The sequence below is a fragment of the Oreochromis aureus genome, linkage group 12 (assembly GCF_013358895.1).
Source record: "Oreochromis aureus strain Israel breed Guangdong linkage group 12, ZZ_aureus, whole genome shotgun sequence".
Lineage (NCBI taxonomy): Eukaryota > Metazoa > Chordata > Actinopteri > Cichliformes > Cichlidae > Oreochromis > Oreochromis aureus.
The window spans coordinates 24525974-24543476 of NC_052953.1; the positions used below are offsets into that span (position 1 = coordinate 24525974).

Consider the following 17503-nt stretch of genomic DNA (forward strand, 5'->3'; position numbering starts at 1 on the left):
ATCTTTGTTGTTTGCCAAACTGAGTTACTTTTTGAAGTAGTAACTATATAATTAATTGCCCAACATTGGTCATTATATACTATATTTTGCAGAGAGTTACAGGACTCTCTCCCAGACCACAGACTCATAATACAAGTCAGAGCTTTTTTTAAAAAAAGAAAGAAAGTTGTGTTTTCAAAATTGGAGTTCAAGTTATTTTTACTTCCAATAGTGTTAACATACTACACAGGTCAATGACTAGATTTTTTTTACATTTTCATTGTAAGTGGGCTAAAGCAGTTAATTAAAAGTAGTCTAACATAAATGTAAATGCTGTAATTTGATTATTTTAATAAACAATGTAACTTGGATGGATTAGATGCCGGCGCGACCGCAGTGCACACGTCTGATGTCGCTCACAGTGGTCCAAGGGATCGCTCAGGGAGTTTGTGTGTTCGCTCAGGCACGTGAAAAATTAGAGGGAACATTGGTCACCACGTCCACATAATAAACTCCACAGGCATGAAAACTGAGAATTCAGTAGACTAGACATTGCTGCCTCTCACGGTGAAAGAATTTTGTCAATACGACGTGTACTTTTCATTTGGGAAGGATTTGTTTCGGGCTGACTTCTCTGTTCATTTTAAGCAGCAAAAGTGAGGTGCATGTCTGTGTGCTATGGAGCCATTGGGTGCAGTCACTATAGCAACCAGGCTCACACCTGCCTGCCTAACGAGCTCTGTCTCACTGTGCCAAGATTCATCGTAGACTAGTCCACACGTACACGGGTATTTCTGAAAACGGAGATTTTTCGTTTTTAAAAAAAATCCCGTCCACACCTAAACACCAAAAACGAAGGAAAACGCTGCTAGGAACATGCCAAAGCAACAGGTGGCGATATATTCCTAACCGTGTAGAAATGTTGGCCAATCAGAAGTCTAGATGCCTGGGTGGGAAAGAGTAAACAAAGATGGCGCATAGAAGCAGAACTGAGTGCTATGTGTGGAGGGACAGTAACTGTGTGTGTATGTAAGCATTTAAACACTGCAGAGAGTAAAATTAACAGTAACAGTATTTTGTCTAAGTCCGCCATTGTAGAAATTAATTTCACCGAAACAATAACCTGGCGCACAGTGTAACGTCAAAAAATTCGCACACCTTTGAACCTGCGTTTTCTCCGTTTTCCTCGTCCACACGTAAACACAAAACGGAGTCTTTGAAAATCTCCACCCAGGCAGGAATTTTTAAAATCTCCGTTTTCAGTGACCGAAAACGCCGTTTAGGTATGGACGAAAGGTGCAAACGCATAGAAAAATCTCCGTTTTTCAAAAATACCCGTACGTGAGGACGTAGCCTCAGTCAAGTGATGCAGTCATGTGACCAATTAAACTACAATGGCGGAGGGCATTATACAGCAGTTGTTTTGTTTGCGCTCAATTGTGACAGCCCTATTGAAGATTAATATCAGTTTGTACATGCTCCAGATAGCTTTTCTTCAAATTCTTTAATTCTCAATCGCTTTTGTAACTTTGTACTTTTTGTGTTACTCGCAGCAACAACTCCACCTCATTGTTAGTCCATTTAAAAAACTGGTTGCTTTTCCTCGACATTTTGCTGCGACGTTTCAAAGAGCCGGAAAGTAAATAAACGGCAGACAGAAATGAGGCAGGTCGAATCGTCTTGCGTTTCACGCATGCGCAGTGCTGGAACGTAAGCGTTTTCGGCCGTTTCAATGTGGACGCACAACTCTGTGAAAACGACTGAAAACGATAGTGTGGACACGGAGCGTTTTCAGACAAAAACGCCGTTTTCAAATTTATCCGGGCTAGTGTGGACGTAAGATCACAGGCTGTTCTATTGACATCACCAGTCCTCACACTTCAAAGCACAAAGCGTGTAATGTCATAGTAACGCATTCTGCGATAGGAGGTCATATATAGGAGTGAACCTGACATTCATACAGCGTGAACTGGCTGCCTGCCCTCACGTCTGCAGTGCTGCCGTCTCCTGTAACCCTGCATATTACCAAGGTTTGTTTTCTTTCTTTTTATGATGTTCTTGTAGTTTGTGTCCTCAGGTTTTTGTCCTTGAGGTTTGAATATATATGTGTGTGTGTGTGTGTGTACATATGTATTATATATATATATATTTATATGTACATATATAAATATATATTTAATTTCCTCATGTGCTTGATAACCATTTTTCTCTCTCTTTGTTTCTCTTCTGTTGTTGTTGTGAGTGTGTGTCTGTGTGAGTGATGGTATTTATTGTTTTGTGTCTTTCAAACAGTTGCCTTTCCCCACCTGTATCCAGTCATCACACTTCAAAGCACAAAGCGTGTGATGTCACAGTAACGCATTCTGTGATAGGAGGTCATATATAGGAGTGAACCTGACACTCACACAGCCTGAACTGGCTGCCTGTCCTCACGTCTGCAGTGCTGCCATCTCCTGTAACCCTGCATGTTTCTAAGGTTAGTTTTCTCCGTTTTTATGTTGTTCTTGAGCTTGACAATCACCTTTTTCTCTCTCTTTCTTTCTCTTCTGCTGGTTTGAGTATGTGTGGCTGTGTCAGTGTTTGTGCATATTGTTTTGTCTGTTTCAAACAGCTGCCTATCCTCACCTGTGCAGTGCTGCTGTCTCCGGTTACCCTGAAAGTTTCTAAGGTTAATTTTCTCATTGTAGTTTTTGTCCTCAGATGAGGTGCTTGAAAAGCACTTTTTTCTCTCTTTGTTTCTCTTCTGTTGTTGTGTGTGTCTGTGTGAGTGATGGTATTTATTGTTTTTTCTCTTTCACACAGTTGCATATCCCCACCTGTATAGGAGTGAAATTGACGCTCACACACCCTGAACTGGCTACCTGTCCTCACCTGTGCAGTGCTACCGTCTCCTGTCACCCTGCATGTATCCAACTTTAGTTTTCTCCGTTTTTATGATGTTCTCGTAATTTTTATCCTCAGATGAGGTTTGAAGTGTCTGTGTGGTGCAGCTGGCCTGGTCTGTCTCTATACAGTCGAGGCTGCACCCACCTATAAAAGGTGTGGAGGCTCACCAGGACATGCACACCTCACAAGTTCCTGGCTCTCTCGGCTCGGTTGAAGACGGGTTTCTTCGAGAAGGGAGGGCAGTGAGGCACAGTCCCCGCCCCTGACGCCCCTCGCGATGCCCCTCCTTCTTCGACTAACCCGCTGCAGAGGAGCCGTGAGAGCCAGGAACTTGTGAGTTTTGTATGTCCACTCAGGCATCATTCATACCTGGTCTGGAGGAAGTTCCTGTCAGAAGGAGGGGGCACCGCGAGGGCGTCCAGGGGCGGAAGGCGGTGCCTTAGTGCCTCCCTCCTTCTGACATTGTAAAAGAACCCTAACTGTATTTTTTTTTTTTAATAGTAATATAGATATATATGTATATGTGTGTTTTATGTCCTCAGATGAGGTTTGAAGTGTCTGTGTGGTGCAGCTGGCCTGGTCTGTCTCTATACAGTCGAGGCTGCACCCACCTATAAAAGGTGGAGGCTCACCAGGACATGCACACCTCACAAGTTCCTGGCTCTCTCGGCTCGGTTGAAGACGGGTTTCTTCAAGAAGGGAGGGCAGTGAGGCACAGTCCCCGCCCCGACGCCCCTCGCGATGCCCTCCTTCTTCGACTAACCCGCTGCAGAGGAGCCGTGAGAGCCAGGAACTTGTGAGTTTTGTATGTCCACTCAGGCATCATTCATACCTGGTCTGTAGGAAGTTCCTGTCAGAAGGAGGGGGCACCGCGAGGGCGTCCAGGGGCGGAAGGCGGTGCCTTAGTGCCTCCCTCCTTCTGACATTGTAAAAGAACCCTAACTTTATTTTCTTTTAATAGTAATATAGATGTATATTTGTGTTTTATGTCCTCAGATGAGGTTTGAAGTGTCTGTGGTGCAGCTGGCCTGGTCTGTCTCTATACAGTCGAGGCTGCACCCACCTATAAAAAGGTGGAGGCTCACCAGGACATGCACACCTCACAAGTTCCTGGCTCTCTCGGCTCGGTTGAAGACGGGTTTCTTCGAGAAGGGGAGGCAGTGAGGCACAGTCCCCGCCCCTGGCGCCCCTCGCGATGCCCCTCCTTCTTCGACTAACCCGCTGCAGAGGAGCCGTGAGAGCCAGGAACTTGTGAGTTTTGTATGTCCACTCAGGCATCATTCACACCTGGTCTGTAGGAAGTTCCTGTCAGAAGGAGGGGGCACCGCGAGGGCGTCCAGGGGCGGAAGGCGGTGCCTTAGTGCCTCCCTCCTTCTGACATTGTAAAAGAACCCTAACTGTATTTTTTTTTAATAGTAATATAGATGTATATGTGTGTTTTATGTCCTCAGATGCGGTTTGAAGTGTCTGTGTGGTGCAGCTGGCCTGGTCTGTCTCTATACAGTCGAGGCTGCACCCACCTATAAAAAGGTGGAGGCTCACCAAGACATGCACACCTCACAAGTTCCTGGCTCTCTCGGCTCGGTTGAAGACGGGTTTCTTCGAGAAGGGAGGGCAGTGAGGCACAGTCCCCGCCCCCGACGCCCCTCGCGATGCCCCTCCTTCTTCGACTAACCCGCTGCAGAGGAGCCGTGGGAGCCAGGAACTTGTGAGTTTTGTATGTCCACTCAGGCATCATTCATACCTGGTCTGTAGGAAGTTCCTGTCAGAAGGAGGGGGCACCGCGAGGGCGTCCAGGGGCGGAAGGCGGTGCCTTAGTGCCTCCCTCCTTCTGACATTGTAAAAGAACCCTAACTGTATTTTTTTTTAATAGTAATATATATGTATATGTGTGTTTTATGTCCTCAGATGAGGTTTGAAGTGTCTGTGTGGTGCAGCTGGCCTGGTCTGTCTCTATACAGTCGAGGCTGCACCCACCTATAAAAAGGTGGAGGCTCACCAGGACATGCACACCTCACAAGTTCCTGGCTCTCTCGGCTCGGTTGAAGACGGGTTTCTTCGAGAAGGGAGGGCAGTGAGGCACAGTCCCCCGCCCCCTGACGCCCCTCGCGATGCCCCTCCTTCTTCGACTAACCCGCTGCAGAGGAGCCGTGAGAGCCAGGAACTTGTGAGTTTTGTATGTCCACTCAGGCATCATTCACACCTGGTCTGTAGGAAGTTCCTGTCAGAAGGAGGGGCACCGCGAGGGCGTCCAGGGGCGGAAGGCGGTGCCTTAGTGCCTCCCTCCTTCTGACATTGTAAAAGAACCCTAACTGTATTTTTTTTTTTTTTTTAATAGTAATATAGATGTATATGTGTGTTTTATGTCCTCAGATGAGGTTTGAAGTGTCTGTGTGGTGCAGCTGGCCTGGTCTGTCTCTATACAGTCGAGGCTGCACCCACCTATAAAAAGGTGGAGGCTCACCAGGACATGCACACCTCACAAGTTCCTGGCTCTCTCGGCTCGGTTGAAGACGGGTTTCTTCGAGAAGGGGAGGGCAGTGAGGCACAGTCCCCCGCCCCCCGACGCCCCTCGCGATGCCCCTCCTTCTTCGACTAACCCGCTGCAGAGGAGCCGTGGGAGCCAGGAACTTGTGAGTTTTGTATGTCCACTCAGGCATCATTCATACCTGGTCTGTAGGAAGTTCCTGTCAGAAGGAGGGGGCACCGCGAGGGCGTCCAGGGGCGGAAGGCGGTGCCTTAGTGCCTCCCTCCTTCTGACATTGTAAAAGAACCCTAACTTTATTTTCTTTTAATAGTAATATAGATGTATATTTGTGTTTTATGTCCTCAGATGAGGTTTGAAGTGTCTGTGTGGTGCAGCTGGCCTGGTCTGTCTCTATACAGTCGAGGCTGCACCCACCTATAAAAAGGTGGAGGCTCACCAGGACATGCACACCTCACAAGTTCCTGGCTCTCTCGGCTCGGTTGAAGACGGGTTTCTTCGAGAAGGGAGGGCAGTGAGGCACAGTCCCCGCCCCTGGCGCCCCTCGCGATGCCCCTCCTTCTTCGACTAACCCGCTGCAGAGGAGCCGTGAGAGCCAGGAACTTGTGAGTTTTGTATGTCCACTCAGGCATCATTCACACCTGGTCTGTAGGAAGTTCCTGTCAGAAGGAGGGGCACCGCGAGGGCGTCCAGGGGCGGAAGGCGGTGCCTTAGTGCCTCCCTCCTTCTGACATTGTAAAAGAACCCTAACTGTATTTTTTTTTTTAATAGTAATATAGATGTATATGTGTGTTTTATGTCCTCAGATGAGGTTTGAAGTGTCTGTGTGGTGCAGCTGGCCTGGTCTGTCTCTATACAGTCGAGGCTGCACCCACCTATAAAAAGGTGGAGGCTCACCAGGACATGCACACCTCACAAGTTCCTGGCTCTCTCGGCTCGGTTGAAGACGGGTTTCTTCGAGAAGGGAGGGCAGTGAGGCACAGTCCCCGCCCCGACGCCCCTCGCGATGCCCCTCCTTCTTCGACTAACCCGCTGCAGAGGAGCCGTGAGAGCCAGGAACTTGTGAGTTTTGTATGTCCACTCAGGCATCATTCATACCTGGTCTGTAGGAAGTTCCTGTCAGAAGGAGGGGGCACCGCGAGGGCGTCCAGGGGCGGAAGGCGGTGCCTTAGTGCCTCCCTCCTTCTGACATTGTAAAAGAACCCTAACTGTATTGTTTTTTTTAATAGTAATATAGATGTATATGTATATGTGTGTTTTGTGTCCTCAGATGAGGTTTGAAGTGTCTGTGTGGTGCAGCTGGCCTGGTCTGTCTCTATACAGTCGAGGCTGCACCCACCTATAAAAAGGTGGAGGCTCACCAGGACATGCACACCTCACAAGTTCCTGGCTCTCTCGGCTCGGTTGAAGACGGGTTTCTTCGAGAAGGGAGGCAGTGAGGCACAGTCCCCGCCCCGACGCCCCTCGCGATGCCCCTCCTTCTTCGACTAACCCGCTGCAGAGGAGCCGTGAGAGCCAGGAACTTGTGAGTTTTGTATGTCCACTCAGGCATCATTCATACCTGGTCTGTAGGAAGTTCCTGTCAGAAGGAGGGGGCACCGCGAGGGCGTCCAGGGGCGGAAGGCGGTGCCTTAGTGCCTCCCTCCTTCTGACATTGTAAAAGAACCCTAACTGTTTTTTTTTTTTTAATAGTAATATAGATGTATATGTGTGTTTTATGTCCTCAGATGAGGTTTGAAGTGTCTGTGGTGCAGCTGGCCTGGTCTGTCTCTATACAGTCGAGGCTGCACCCACCTATAAAAAGGTGGAGGCTCACCAGGACATGCACACCTCACAAGTTCCTGGCTCTCTCGGCTCGGTTGAAGACGGGTTTCTTCGAGAAGGGGAGGGCAGTGAGGCACAGTCCCCCGCCCCCTGACGCCCCTCGCGATGCCCCTCCTTCTTCGACTAACCCGCTGCAGAGGAGCCGTGAGAGCCAGGAACTTGTGAGTTTTGTATGTCCACTCAGGCATCATTCACACCTGGTCTGTAGGAAGTTCCTGTCAGAAGGAGGGGGCACCGCGAGGGCGTCCAGGGGCGGAAGGCGGTGCCTTAGTGCCTCCCTCCTTCTGACATTGTAAAAGAACCCTAACTGTATTTTTTTTTTTTAATAGTAATATAGATGTATATTGTGTTTTATGTCCTCAGATGCGGTTTGAAGTGTCTGTGTGGTGCAGCTGGCCTGGTCTGTCTCTATACAGTCGAGGCTGCACCCACCTATAAAAGGTGGAGGCTCACCAAGACATGCACACCTCACAAGTTCCTGGCTCTCTCGGCTCGGTTGAAGACGGGTTTCTTCGAGAAGGGGAGGGCAGTGAGGCACAGTCCCCCGCCCCCCGACGCCCCTCGCGATGCCCCTCCTTCTTCGACTAACCCGCTGCAGAGGAGCCGTGGGAGCCAGGAACTTGTGAGTTTTGTATGTCCACTCAGGCATCATTCATACCTGGTCTGTAGGAAGTTCCTGTCAGAAGGAGGGGGCACCGCGAGGCGTCCAGGGGCGGAAGGCGGTGCCTTAGTGCCTCCCTCCTTCTGACATTGTAAAAGAACCCTAACTGTATTTTTTTTTTAATAGTAATATATATGTATATGTGTGTTTTATGTCCTCAGATGAGGTTTGAAGTGTCTGTGTGGTGCAGCTGGCCTGGTCTGTCTCTATACAGTCGAGGCTGCACCCACCTATAAAAAGGTGGAGGCTCGCCAGGACATGCACACCTCACAAGTTCCTGGCTCTCTCGGCTCGGTTGAAGACGGGTTTCTTCGAGAAGGGAGGGCAGTGAGGCACAGTCCCCGCCCCTGACGCCCCTCGCGATGCCCCTCCTTCTTCGACTAACCCGCTGCAGAGGAGCCGTGAGAGCCAGGAACTTGTGAGTTTTGTATGTCCACTCAGGCATCATTCACACCTGGTCTGTAGGAAGTTCCTGTCAGAAGGAGGGGGGCACCGCGAGGGCGTCCAGGGGCGGAAGGCGGTGCCTTAGTGCCTCCCTCCTTCTGACATTGTAAAAGAACCCTAACTGTATTTTTTTTTTAATAGTAATATAGATGTATATGTGTGTTTTATGTCCTCAGATGAGGTTTGAAGTGTCTGTGTGGTGCAGCTGGCCTGGTCTGTCTCTATACAGTCGAGGCTGCACCCACCTATAAAAAGGTGGAGGCTCACCAGGACATGCACACCTCACAAGTTCCTGGCTCTCTCGGCTCGGTTGAAGACGGGTTTCTTCGAGAAGGGGAGGGCAGTGAGGCACAGTCCCCCGCCCCCCGACGCCCCTCGCGATGCCCCTCCTTCTTCGACTAACCCGCTGCAGAGGAGCCGTGAGAGCCAGGAACTTGTGAGTTTTGTATGTCCACTCAGGCATCATTCATACCTGGTCTGTAGGAAGTTCCTGTCAGAAGGAGGGGGCACCGCGGGGGCGTCCAGGGGCGGAAGGTGGTGCCTTAGTGCCTCCCTCCTTCTGACATTGTAAAAAAACCTAACTTTATTTTCTTTTAATAGTAATATAGATGTATATTTGTGTTTTATGTCCTCAGATGAGGTTTGAAGTGTCTGTGGTGCAGCTGGCCTGGTCTGTCTCTATACAGTCGAGGCTGCACCCACCTATAAAAAGGTGGAGGCTCACCAGGACATGCACACCTCACAAGTTCCTGGCTCTCTCGGCTCGGTTGAAGACGGGTTTCTTCGAGAAGGGGAGGGCAGTGAGGCACAGTCCCCGCCCCGACGCCCCTCGCGATGCCCCTCCTTCTTCGACTAACCCGCTGCAGAGGAGCCGTGGGAGCCAGGAACTTGTGAGTTTTGTATGTCCACTCAGGCATCATTCATACCTGGTCTGTAGGAAGTTCCTGTCAGAAGGAGGGGGGCACCGCGAGGGCGTCCAGGGGCGGAAGGCGGTGCCTTAGTGCCTCCCTCCTTCTGACATTGTAAAAGAACCCTAACTTTATTTTCTTTTAATAGTAATATAGATGTATATTTGTGTTTTATGTCCTCAGATGAGGTTTGAAGTGTCTGTGTGGTGCAGCTGGCCTGGTCTGTCTCTATACAGTCGAGGCTGCACCCACCTATAAAAAGGTGGAGGCTCACCAGGACATGCACACCTCACAAGTTCCTGGCTCTCTCGGCTCGGTTGAAGACGGGTTTCTTCGAGAAGGGGAGGGCAGTGAGGCACAGTCCCCCGCCCCCTGACGCCCCTCGCGATGCCCCTCCTTCTTCGACTAACCCGCTGCAGAGGAGCCGTGAGAGCCAGGAACTTGTGAGTTTTGTATGTCCACTCAGGCATCATTCACACCTGGTCTGTAGGAAGTTCCTGTCAGAAGGAGGGGGGCACCGCGAGGGCGTCCAGGGGCGGAAGGCGGTGCCTTAGTGCCTCCCTCCTTCTGACATTGTAAAAGAACCCTAACTGTATTTTTTTTTTTAATAGTAATATAGATGTATATGTGTGTTTTATGTCCTCAGATGAGGTTTGAAGTGTCTGTGTGGTGCAGCTGGCCTGGTCTGTCTCTATACAGTCGAGGCTGCACCCACCTATAAAAAGGTGGAGGCTCACCAGGACATGCACACCTCACAAGTTCCTGGCTCTCTCGGCTCGGTTGAAGACGGGTTTCTTCGAGAAGGGGAGGGCAGTGAGGCACAGTCCCCCGCCCCCCGACGCCCCTCGCGATGCCCCTCCTTCTTCGACTAACCCGCTGCAGAGGAGCCGTGAGAGCCAGGAACTTGTGAGTTTTGTATGTCCACTCAGGCATCATTCATACCTGGTCTGTAGGAAGTTCCTGTCAGAAGGAGGGGGGCACCGCGAGGGCGTCCAGGGGCGGAAGGCGGTGCCTTAGTGCCTCCCTCCTTCTGACATTGTAAAAGAACCCTAACTGTATTGTTTTTTTTAATAGTAATATAGATGTATATGTATATGTGTGTTTTGTGTCCTCAGATGAGGTTTGAAGTGTCTGTGTGGTGCAGCTGGCCTGGTCTGTCTCTATACAGTCGAGGCTGCACCCACCTATAAAAGGTGGAGGCTCACCAGGACATGCACACCTCACAAGTTCCTGGCTCTCTCGGCTCGGTTGAAGACGGGTTTCTTCGAGAAGGGAGGGCAGTGAGGCACAGTCCCCGCCCCGACGCCCCTCGCGATGCCCCTCCTTCTTCGACTAACCCGCTGCAGAGGAGCCGTGAGAGCCAGGAACTTGTGAGTTTTGTATGTCCACTCAGGCATCATTCATACCTGGTCTGTAGGAAGTTCCTGTCAGAAGGAGGGGGCACCGCGAGGCGTCCAGGGGCGGAAGGCGGTGCCTTAGTGCCTCCCTCCTTCTGACATTGTAAAAGAACCCTAACTGTATTTTTTTTTTAATAGTAATATAGATGTATATGTGTGTTTTATGTCCTCAGATGAGGTTTGAAGTGTCTGTGTGGTGCAGCTGGCCTGGTCTGTCTCTATACAGTCGAGGCTGCACCCACCTATAAAAAGGTGGAGGCTCACCAGGACATGCACACCTCACAAGTTCCTGGCTCTCTCGGCTCGGTTGAAGACGGGTTTCTTCGAGAAGGGGAGGGCAGTGAGGCACAGTCCCCCGCCCCCCGACGCCCCTCGCGATGCCCCTCCTTCTTCGACTAACCCGCTGCAGAGGAGCTGTGAGAGCCAGGAACTTGTGAGTTTTGTATGTCCACTCAGGCATCATTCATACCTGGTCTGTAGGAAGTTCCTGTCAGAAGGAGGGGGCACCGCGAGGGCGTCCAGGGGCGGAAGGCGGTGCCTTAGTGCCTCCCTCCTTCTGACATTGTAAAAGAACCCTAACTGTTTTTTTTTTTTTTTAATAGTAATATAGATGTATATGTGTGTTTTATGTCCTCAGATGAGGTTTGAAGTGTCTGTGTGGTGCAGCTGGCCTGGTCTGTCTCTATACAGTCGAGGCTGCACCCACCTATAAAAGGTGGAGGCTCACCAGGACATGCACACCTCACAAGTTCCTGGCTCTCTCGGCTCGGTTGAAGACGGGTTTCTTCGAGAAGGGGAGGCAGTGAGGCACAGTCCCCGCCCCGACGCCCCTCGCGATGCCCTCCTTCTTCGACTAACCCGCTGCAGAGGAGCCGTGAGAGCCAGGAACTTGTGAGTTTTGTATGTCCACTCAGGCATCATTCATACCTGGTCTGTAGGAAGTTCCTGTCAGAAGGAGGGGGGCACCGCGAGGGCGTCCAGGGGCGGAAGGCGGTGCCTTAGTGCCTCCCTCCTTCTGACATTGTAAAAGAACCCTAACTGTATTTTTTTTTAATAGTAATATAGATGTATATGTGTGTTTTATGTCCTCAGATGAGGTTTGAAGTGTCTGTGTGGTGCAGCTGGCCTGGTCTGTCTCTGTACAGTCGAGGCTGCACCCACCTATAAAAGGTGGAGGCTCACCAGGACATGCACACCTCACAAGTTCCTGGCTCTCTCGGCTCGGTAGAAGACGGGTGTCTTCGAGACGGGGAGGGCAGTGAGGCACAGTCCCCCGCCCCCCGACGCCCCTCGCGATGCCCCTCCTTCTTCGACTAACCCGCTGCAGAGGAGCCATGAGAGCCAGGAACTTGTGAGTTTTGTATGTCCACTCAGGCATCATTCATACCTGGTCTGTAGGAAGTTCTTGTCAGAAGGAGGGGGGCACCGCGAGGGCGTCCAGGGGCGGAAGGCGGTGCCTTAGTGCCTCCCTCCTTCTGACATTGTAAAAGAACCCTAACTGTATTTTTTTTTTAATAGTAATATAGATATATATGTATATGTGTGTTTTATGTCCTCAGATGAGGTTTGAAGTGTCTGTGTGGTGCAGCTGGCCTGGTCTGTCTCTATACAGTCGAGGCTGCACCCACCTATAAAAAGGTGGAGGCTCACCAGGACATGCACACCTCACAAGTTCCTGGCTCTCTCGGCTCGGTTGAAGACGGGTTTCTTCGAGAAGGGGAGGGCAGTGAGGCACAGTCCCCCGCCCCCTGATGCCCCTCCTTCTTCGACTAACCCTCTGCAGAGGAGCCGTGAGAGCCAGGAACTTGTGAGTTTTGTATGTCCACTCAGGCATCATTCATACCTGGTCTGTAGGAAGCTCCTGTCAGAAGGAGGATGCACAGTGAACAGTTGAACCCCAGTCGGCAGCGACAGATGGCCACCCCTTCCTGAGCCTGGTTCTGTCGGAGGTTTCTCCCTGTTAAAAGGGAGTTTTTCCTCCCCACCGTCGCCAAGTGCTTGCTCATAGGGGATTTTTGGGGCTTTTTTTTAAAACCAACCGCTGATAAGTTCACTGGCATCAATTTTAGGACTCAGCAAATATTTAAATGGATAATTCGCCATCAAGTGAGGAATGATCCATTTAAATCATATTTGAGAGTCACATTTATTTGTATATAAGTATGATTTCTTGGACAATAAGGCCAATCACAGACTAATTTGGACAATTGGGAAAAATTAAATAAATAAAAAATTGAAAAAAAATATACGTGTCATTGTTTCATATTGATTTCAAATAACATACCATTTGATGTCAATATATTTTTGTTACACTTGTAGTGGTGTTATTTTGTTATGATCCTGTTCATTTTACGAGTATATCCTTCTGCCTTGCTTCACATATTTACTAATGCTTGGGTAGCTTTAGTTATGCTAGCATCAGTACAGGTAGAAAAGGATACACATCAGAGAATAAGCCATGCATCAGCCTATCTAAATAGAAATGGAAAACTAAAATGGAAAACAAAAAATCAGTAACTGTAACACACACATTTACTGTCCCTCCACACATACGATTCGGTTCTGCTTCTATGCCCCATCTTTGTTTACTATTTCCCGCCGAGGCTTCTAGACTTCTGATTGGCCAACATTTCTACACGGTTAGGAATATATCGCCACCTGTTGCTTTGGCATGTTCCTAGCAGCGTTTTCCTTCATTTCTGCGTTTACGTGTGGACAGGATTATTTTTTAAAACGAAAACGGAAAATCTCAGTTTTCAAAAATACCCGTGTACGTGTGGACGTAGCCTGAAACCAGGGTCGGAGCGTGGGGGTGGCTTACTGGGCTTAAGCCGGGTTGTTTTCCAGAAGCCGGGGTCTTTTGGAGTGTAATTTTTTCATAGTTAGATCCCTGGCTGACAACTGTATAAAACAAAAAACTACACACAATATTCGAAGCACATAGTGCACACTGTGGGAATTTAGGACTGTGCGTAAATCCCCCCTAATATTGGTATGATCCGAGCTCAGACACTAAGCGACTGAGCGAGGGGCGGGCAGCTGCTGCCTCGAGTGCGCTGTTGGAGAAACGGAGCCAGGCAGACAGAGAACTGAAGTCTGACCAGGTACCAAAGCAACTCATTCATACTGTACAAATAATGTAAATTTGACGGTGTATCACGAAAGATTGATATCAAACTGATCACTTGACCCATATTACGTTACTTGCTCTTCAAGTGAATCAACAAATGGCGAAATGAAAAGCCGAACAACAACAACGCTGTTTCTTTAGAGAGTCTTAGCTTACGTGTGTTTATTTCATATTTTCAGTTGTTACCCTTCACGGCTAAATAAATCGGTTTCAGTAATGTACTGATATACAAGAATGGACATAAGGAGCTTCTTTCAAAGAAAAAACTCTGGTAGATGTTATTTTATATATTATGCTTTGTATGTTGTTCAGTATATTTCTATGCAAAACAAGAGGAATTTCAATACACAGCAGTATATTCACAATTTAAACCAGATATTTACATACACTTTATGGAAAACACAAGAACATATTTTTACTGTACAACATCAATTTAGAGTAAACTTGTTTTGTTTTGGATAAATAAATATTGAAATATCTTTTGAATTAGTTAAATGTCAGAATAAAGAGAGACAGAGCTGTCTGTTTTTTATCCCTTTCATCAAATTTAGGAGTACATATACACTAAGTTTATTGTTAATTAATAAGAAAACTGCAGACGATTCCATTCTGAGTTGAAGAAGCTTCTGATAGGTTAGTAGAGTCCATGTGAGTAAATTGGTGGCACACCTGTGGACGCATATAAGGCAAAACACAGAGCCTGTTTCTTTGAAATGGGAAAATCAAGAGATGTCAACCAAAACACCAGGAAAAGAATTGTGGAGCTCCATAAGTGTGGCTCAGTTTTGAATACAATTTGGTGCCATTTGCAATTAAGAAATACAGATAGTTTCTCTCTTTACTCTTAAAGTTAACAAATATGTTTTTTATATTTATCAATCTAAAAAAAAATAAACATTTAGTCTGATTTGATGTTACAATTAAAAAAGTGTTTGTGTTTTTATCTGAAGAGTATGTAAATATCCGGTTTCCACTGTATATTTGATGATTGTCAGCACAAAGAGGAAGAGAGAGGAACAGAGAGGGAGAGAGAGAGAGAGGAGCAGAGAGGAGAGAGAGGAACAGAGAGGAGATGGAGAATGAGGACAGAACAGAGATGGAACAAGAGCAGGTGAGACACACATGTTAGTCAAATGGTTGTTTAACAAAAGTATCACCGTATCATAGGTACTCATGTATCTCGTACCTAGTGTTTCTTTTTAGGTTTGTTATTTTTCAAGTTATATATTTATTAAGTTATGCAGGCTTGTTTGCACAACAAGGCTAAATAATTATATAAACTTTTCTGAATCTAAATAGTGGACTTGGGTAGAATTAAAAAATAAGTGTAGTGCAGGTCTATGATGATTTTTAGTGCTACTATCATCTAGTTCTGATTCTGGTTCTGTCTTGGTTAAGTCCTAAGTAGTCCTGATTTTGAACTGTTGTAGTCCTGTTTTAATTCTGGATCAAAAACTAGTTTAAGGTGTCCTGCATATGTGATATATATTTTTCCCTATATGAAGTCATTCTTTTTTGAACAAAACTCAAAACAGAGCCAATTAATCTTTCAGTCATTTCTAGCCAAAAAAAAAAAAAAATTCCACATGCATACTACCCGTTAGGGCTAAGCCCCGGGTGTTTCAAATGTCTGGCTCCGCCTCTGCCTGAAACACTTGTCCACAGTGTTTGCTCTACAGCCATCATTTTACCCTCAAAACGTCACCATCGTTGTTCTCTTTCCAACACTGTGTCTTTCAAAGCTCAGAGATGTAAACTTTTTAAACTGTGTGGATCCAAGTGGAGGGATCACATGTTAGTCATTCAGTGATTCAAAGAATATGAACTTTTAATATTCATTCAGATGTTTTCTGACTCTAAATTTTCTTTTCTCATTTCTTAGGTTTTTCTGATTTATATTTAAAACATTTTCAGCTATTTTCCAACTACTTCTTCTGTGTGAACGTCAGCTTTTAGCACTTTTGTTTTCAGTTTAAAAATTCAGTTTTTTTTCATCTCATTCAAAATTATTGACTTAAAATCAGCAATTAATTCATTTCAGTGCATACATTCAGATTCAAGCATTCACACTGCAGTTTCTTCAGAAAATGCACTTTCTAGTTGTTATTTGTTGCCTTCCTATCTGATTGGTTTTGCAGGAAAATCCCAGCAGATCAGCAGTTTCTGGAACACTCAGACCAGCCTATCTGGGACCAACAACCATGCCACGTTCAAAGTCACTTAAATCGACTTTCCATTTCTAATGCTCGGTTTGAACGTCAGCAAGTCGTCTTGACCACGTCTACATGCCTAAATTGAGTTGGTGTAATGTGATTGGCTGGTTAGATATTTGTCTTAACGAGTGGTTGCATTAATAAAATGGCTCGTAAGTTTGTTTGATGAGAACTGTTACACATACACTCATTTTGTTTCTGTAGTGTGAAATCTTTAAGCTGACTTTCCATTACTGAATAACCTGGAGTTACTTGAAAGCAGGTCCTTTTGTGCGTGCTGGCACCATCTAAAATTAATGTGTTGTAATTTATCATGTGGGCTTCATACATTTAGAAGCATGTGGTGATGTATAAAAAATACTAATTCCTCATTAAAAATGAGTCATTGTAATAAAGGACAAGAGTGGGTGACCACATCACTGAGCTCCAAGGGTTCCCTCGAAAATTTGCATCACATGCCTTTGTTCTGCTTATATACTCATGACTGAGAATTTAAAAAAAAGCCTAATTTGATGCTGACACATTATTTTTTCCAACTAAAGGGCTTCCACAACTATATTAATAACTTTGAATGAGGTAACAGCATTATCATGAGACCCGCTGGTTTTCATTTAAGTTTAATGCAGTGCAAACTTGCAATACCAATTCAAGGTTGCCGCACAGAAACTTCACAAAGAAGTGGCTGTATTAATAAAGGAAGAGAAATTGAATGTGTGCTTTTGAAGATGTAACATCTATTATTTTTCTACTGTTCTCTTGCAAATTATAAATATAAACCTATAGTTTAGCAAAATATTAATAATAATAATAATATTATTATAGCACACATCAAGGTTGGTTTTGAAAATGGATAAAGCAGGATAAAACATTAAACTTCTGGGATGGCCTTTCCAAAGTCCCGAACTCAACTCTATTGAAAATTTATGGACTATGCCTAAAAGCTGAGTCTGTGCCAGGAAACCAACCAATTTAAATGTACTCCGTCAAGATGAGTAATCAAGTCTTCAACCAAAATTATGTGTATAATTGAGCCTGTATGTGTACTTTTGAAAATCTATAATAAATCCAAGTTTGTGACAGGAGTTCTTCTTTAAAAAAAAATGTATGTTTTAGATCATTCCAACCTGGAAAAGGAACAGTAATGATGAATGGCTGTAAATGTCTGACCAGAGCTGTGGACTGATTGAGGTGACTGTAGCTCAGGTAGAGCAGGTCATCTACTGATGAAGGTTAGTGGTTCGATCCTTGGCTCCTCCTGTCTGCATGCCAAGTATCCTTGGGCAAGATACTAACCCCAAGTTGCTCTCCGATGCATCCATCGGAGTGTGAATGTTGGGAAGCATTAAAAGCTTAGAAGAAAGTGATTGGGTGAATGCGACATGTTGCATAGAGCGCTTTGAGTACTCCAGGAGAGTAGAAAAGCGCTATATAAGACTCAATCCATTTACCATTGATAGTTCTGTTTCTCGGGTCATGGGTCATGAAATGTATCTAATTAATATAACTTTTGTATTTGACGGAAATTATAGGCTGTATTTTTTCAAATGGAAGACTAATTTTAAAGACTTTTTCACCT

At 46.5% G+C, this 17503-nt stretch overlaps 1 long non-coding RNA gene across 2 annotated transcripts; it reads left to right on the forward strand.

Moving 5' to 3' along the window:
• The first annotated feature begins 1695 nt into the window (after nt 1-1695).
• LOC120443173 lies at nt 1696-3095 on the forward strand. 2 transcript variants are annotated; one of them, XR_005615210.1, is made up of 5 exons: nt 1696-2009; nt 2272-2455; nt 2591-2647; nt 2782-2884; nt 2941-3095. It is a non-coding gene; the product is annotated as an uncharacterized LOC120443173 (long non-coding RNA). The 2 variants fall into 2 exon arrangements; XR_005615211.1 differs by lacking the exon at nt 2591-2647.
• Nucleotides 3096-17503: the final 14408 nt, after the last annotated feature.